The 6,058-nt window shown below is 40.9% G+C and overlaps 1 non-coding gene across 1 annotated transcript; it reads right to left on the minus strand.

The window, feature by feature from the left end:
* Positions 1–2,361: 2,361 nt before the first annotated feature.
* On the minus strand, positions 2,362–2,552 carry LOC139533102 (U2 spliceosomal RNA). Its single transcript, XR_011666700.1, has one exon. It is a non-coding gene; the product is annotated as a U2 spliceosomal RNA (small nuclear RNA).
* Between the last annotated feature and the right edge of the window lie 3,506 nt (positions 2,553–6,058).

Below are 6,058 nucleotides of genomic sequence, written 5' to 3' on the forward strand. Positions count from 1 at the left end.
CTTATCCTCCTTCTCAGTTGTGCACCGGGGCCTCCCACTCCTCTTTCTGTGAAGCGAGTAGTACACAGCGTTGTACAAGATCTTCAGTTTCTTGGCATTTTCTCTCATGGAATAGCCTTCATTTCTCAGAACAAGAATAGACTGACGAGTTTCAGAAGAAAGGTCTTTGTTTCTGGCTATTTTGAGCCTGTAATCGAACCCACAAATGCTGATGCTCCAGATACTCAATTAGTCGAAAGAAGGCCAGTTCTATTGCTTCTTTAATCAGAACAACAGTTTTCACTGTGCTAACATAATTGCAAAAGGGTTTTCTAATGATCAATTAGCCTTTTGAAATGATAAACTTGGATTAGCTAACACAACGTGCCATTGGAAAACAGGAGTGATGGTTGCTGATAATGGGTCTCTGTGCACCTATGTAGATATTCCATTAAAAATCAGCCTTTTCCAGCTACAATAGTCATTTACAACATTAACAATGTCTACACTGTATTTCTGATCAATTTTATGTTATTTTAATGGACAAAAAAAACTTGCTTTTCTTTCATAAACAAGGACATTTCTAAGTGACCCCAAACTTTTGAACGGTGGTGACACCTTTCTGATTTGCGGTCATCTCAGTGAGTTGTTTGTGTTTGATTGTTAGTGTATATAAATTCCCCATTACATATATATATATATATATCACCAGTACTACATTTACCCTTCATTCCTATCATTTACAATCTACAATGTTTGATGGTAATTTCAGTTAATGCATTCAATATATGATTAGTCTTTCATCGTTCTCATTGTTGTTGTGGACACATTGTTTGCAGAGTGCACAACCTATGCTACACTTGTGAGAACAACTGTAGGTTTATAGCATTCCATTTACCAGTTGATTTAGTCATTATTTTGTTTGGAGCGCTACTATCAATGTTGAGTAAGGACGCGCACGCATAGAAGTAGGCCTATATGCTGCCTAGCCTGCGCACAAATGTAGGCTTATAAATGTGCCCATCTGATAGTATTTCTGATGGGCTTAACTCACCACGACTAGTGACCTGTGGAGCTTCTCAAAGTAATGCTTTGTCACCTCAAAACAGCAAGCAATGTGATTTATAGGATATTTCTTTTTAAATCAGGATATTTTCTACCTGCAGGCTGCAATGTTTAATTTGTTGGCTTTTGATAGACAATTTCTACATATTGGCAACGGAAGTTACTTTTTAGGTTTGTATCATTTTCATTTAGATTTGGATAGAATTGTGATTAACCTCATGACTGATTGAGATAAGACGTTATTATGAATTAAATTAAACTTTCACAAAAATGTGCATATGAAAGCGATAACTGGCACGCAATCAGTAGAAATGATAGCCTAAGATAAAATCCACATGAGAAAGGTTTCAGACTCCTCGTGTTGCCCATTACCGCCACCTTCAGGAGAGTAATGGCAGAATCTGAGAAAACCACAACTCTGGTATGGATATATTTGTTTTCCCTAAATGATGCTTATGTAATAACAGCCTACTTACTAAGATGTCTAACATTTACAAACAAGTTATCTTATTTGTACATTTTGAAATGATATGTTGATTCATTTAATTTGTATTAATTGTTTGAACTTGTTTTAAATTGTTAAGGTAAAAACATTATTCAAGATGAACTAGTGTCAATGTTCATTAGTTACAGATCACAATGCTACAATAAAAAGGTGTGAAGGGGATCTGTCTCTAATTTGTCTTTGTTTCTGTGTTGCTTTCCCAAATGAACATGACCTTTTTGTCCAGCTGTAATCTCTGAATTTTTTATTCATGTTTTTATGTGTTTAAAAGACAACTACATTTTCAAAATGCATTTACTGTTTTTCAAAAGTTGTGTGTCTTGTGGACTCTGTTTTGAAAATCGACAACATTGTTCCAAAGAACTGCTTGTAGGTGATTGAGAGAAACGAATACATACAGACAGTTGCTTGTGAGACAGTCCATGTTACCAGTACATGGCTTGAGCACATTTCATAGTTTATTCTGTATAGTCTTCTACTGTATATATTTCCAATCATAACAAAAAAATGTTTTAACTACTTTATTACTTAGCTATTTGTGTATATTTTTGATCATGGCTATTGATTGCACTGTTGAGGAAAGTTTGCAAGTAAGCATTTCACTGTACCCTGTATCCCGTGAATAAAAATGTTTGAATAGAAGATGAACGCAGCCCGTTCACAACAGCTATCGTAGTCAATATAACGGTGACCGATTTAACCAGCGCTATCTAGCCATCACTGACATTGAACTGAAGTTGCTCAAAGTGAAAATACAATATAGACCAACGAAGCTACTCCGTTGACACTGTCTGATTTCTGTTTACAACGGCAGGGGGTGCACCGTTCCTGGAGGTACTGCAATACCAGGTCGATGCGTGGAGTGGACGGAGCAAGCCCCTATTCCATCTCCCTATTCCAAAAATCAATTTAATATATGGTCCCCAGATAGGGGACGTATCAGATATTAAACTGATAAGAACAGATACTACACTTGATCTTAGCCAAAAGGCCGAGAAGCGATACCCACAATGGTTTCGGGAGGAAGTGGCCGTTCTCCGACACGTCAAATTCGACATTGGACACACCAAAATGAGCTCTGTATGCTTTTTTTCCCCATAAAAAAAGATAAGGCTTTAAATAAATGGTGGCATGGATTGGGAGTTGATCAACGTCAGGAATAACCACGTTTGACTGTTACAAAGTAACACATTTGTAGGTTCTAATGTCACGTGGCCATCCGCCCTCCAATCAGAAATGAGAGAAAGCTTTGTTAAATTAAAACCAGATCAACAGCTACATTGGAATAATAATATATTACGGGTGGGGGGAACAATTTGGAGATAATAATATTGATATAACATTTGATCTTGTATCAAATATATCCGGTAGCACTGCTGCCACAACTGAACTGAAGCAATTGTCCACTTGGTGGCGCCAGAGTTCCACCGACCGTCGCTTTTTCCTGGCTGTCCTGTGTGGTACAGCAAGCTGCATTTCAATGTTGAACCACTTGACTTCAATACATCGTCTACGAAAATAATGTGAACAATTAAAAATAGCCTGTCTTTTTTGTATCTCAAATTGACTGGCCATCTCGGCGAAAAATATGATTTGACATTTGTTAGTTTAGATTTGTTTGTTTATTATCATATATTTTTCTTTGTAAAAGTAATAAATACACATTTTATATGATCAGATATTTTTAATTTTTAAACACAACACATTGAATTATTGAACAATTACATTTTATTTATTTTCTTTTTAACTAGTAATCCTACACATTCTGAACAATTGTAATTTTAAGCAGCGTATTGCTAGTTAACATGCTACCTAACAGATCAACAATTATAGGTACAAGCTAATAACAAGGTATAGATGCTTTATTATTGAACAAGCAACTTAACTCAAATAATGATGTGTGCGCTAGGCATCTCTCTCCGGGTTGTTGTGCTGCTTGGCTGGCTAGCTGCTCAATGGTTTCCTCCAGATATTGCCACTGTTTTCACACACACTGCAGTACACACTGCCACCATCAGCTGTGTGTCTCCGCCAGTTCCAGAAAGTCCACTCCTTGCATACGTACTGTAAATATGATGAATCGTAGATCGGCAAGGAAATCCTCTTCATCGTCACTGTCCAACTGCATTGTCACGGAGCTGGAACCAGCAGTAGAGGATGGAGTGGCCTTAAAGCTGTATGCTGCTGTGGTGCCAAACTGCTGCACAACTTCACCTGGTAGTTTATGCCGGTAACAGGAATCACCAGCCAGCTTCAGTCCATACCGCACCAGGAGTATGGAGCTGAGAGTGTGCAGTGACATTCTATTTCTTAACTTTGACTTGACCACAGTCATTTGGCTGAACAGCCGTTCAACCTCCGCATTTGAGTGTGGCAAGGAGAGGGCAGCGAGTGCAGCTTTGCACAGTTCTTCAAATGGATTTGACCTGGAAGAGTCCGTGTAGTTATTGACTCCACTGTATTTTCAGTTGAGTCCCACCTAAACAGATGGATGTTTCTCCATTGGGAAACAATTTGATCAATTGTTTGGGGCTGGTATCCCAGTAGCTCAACTACTTGAATAATTTTGGTGGTGCCTTTATTGTGCTTTAGCGTTTCCTTAACACTGAACAAGGCCATGTGTCGCAAAGCTTCTAGGTTGTCTGGGAGCCTTGCTTGCAGCTCCTTGCTTAAAGCAACAATGTAGTTCAAATCAAATCAAATTTTATTACATTTTACAGTATATACATATGAGATGAGTAATGTAGAGTATATAAACATAAAGTGGCATAGTTTAAAGTGGCTAGTGATACATGTATTACATAAAGATGGCAAGATGCACTAGATGATATAGAGTACAGTATATGCATATACATATGAGATGAGTAATGTAATCCAGGACCTAGGGGTTCTACCCAACACCCAGACCCACCTGATGTCGTCCTTTACCTGTTCTCCGGGACCTAGTGGTTCTACCCAACACCCAGACCTGGATCCACCTGATGTTCTCCAGGACCTAGGGGTCCTGCCCTACATCCAGACCCACCCGATGTCCTCCATTACCTGTTCTCCAGGACCTAGGGGTTCTGCCCAACACCCAGACCTGGATCCACCCGATGTCCTCCATTACCTGTTCTCCAGGACCTAGGGGTTCTACCCAACACCCAGATCTGGATCCACCCGATGTCCTCTATTACCTGTTCTCCAGGACCTAGGGGTTCTGCCCAACATCCAGACCTACCTGAAGTCTTCCATTATCTGTTCTCCAGGACCTAGGGGTTCTACCCAACACCCAGACCCACCTGAAGTCCTCCATTACCTGTTCTCCAGGACCTAGTGGTTCTACCCAACACCCAGACCTGGATCCACCTGATGTCCTCCATTACCTGTTCTCCAGGACCTAGGGGTTCTGCCCAACACCCAGAACCACCTGATGTCCTCGATTACCTGTTCTCCAGGACCTAGGGGTTCTACCCAAGAACCAGACCTGGATCCACCTGATGTCCTCCATTACCTGTTCTCCAGGACCTATGGGTTCTACCCAACACCCAGACCTGGATCCAACAGATGTTCTCCAGGAGCAAGGGGTTCTACCCAACACCCAGACCTGGATCCACCTGATGTCCTCCATTACCTGTTCTCCAGGACCTATGGGTTCTACCCAACACCCAGACCTGGATCCAACAGATGTTCTCCAGGAGCAAGGGGTTCTACCCAACACCCAGATCTGGATCCACCCGATGTCCTCTATTACCTGTTCTCCAGGACCTAGGGGTTCTGCCCAACATCCAGACCTACCTGAAGTCTTCCATTATCTGTTCTCCAGGACCTAGGGGTTCTACCCAACACCCAGACCTGGATCCAACAGATGTTCTCCAGGAGCAAGGGGTTCTGCCCAACACCCAGACCCACCTGATGTCCTCTATTACCAACCACCCTCCAACTTTTCATGACATCATCTACAGCTACTGTTGAGTCATGTTGTCAATATCTGCTAAGAAAGTTCTGGCTCTGTCATACTGGGCCCGTAATGTGATATATACAGATGAACTAAAAACACGAGCACTGCAAACAGTCAGAACAAAGAGAGCAGCAGTGCCTGGACACTCTCCCTCTTCAAGTCTCCATTACAAGACTGGCTGCCTGTTAGGAACAAGTGACAGGCAGAATCTCCCAACCACACAGCAACCACCTGCTCTATATTCCACACCCCAGAATGTGTCTATGATTGCCATGTGAGTATACAAAGAAATCTGTGAAAGTAAATGAATGACAACTAAATATTGCCAGGTTGGTTTTCACAGCTGTTTTACAACGTGTTCATATTTGTAAGGTATCCTTTGATGGTATTAGTTAAACATGAATTGTTGTATCCTAGGACATACAATAGATACATATCCATTTCAACCACAAGGGTGCGCTAATGAGCTACGAGAGATAGAACAAAATGAATCATAATAAAGGTCTGAAATTAGATGATTCCACTGTAGATCAGGGACGGTTCACATAAAAACATGACAGCCAGTGTAT

This window comes from Salvelinus alpinus, chromosome 10 (genome assembly GCF_045679555.1).
Source record: "Salvelinus alpinus chromosome 10, SLU_Salpinus.1, whole genome shotgun sequence".
Classification (NCBI taxonomy): domain Eukaryota; kingdom Metazoa; phylum Chordata; class Actinopteri; order Salmoniformes; family Salmonidae; genus Salvelinus; species Salvelinus alpinus.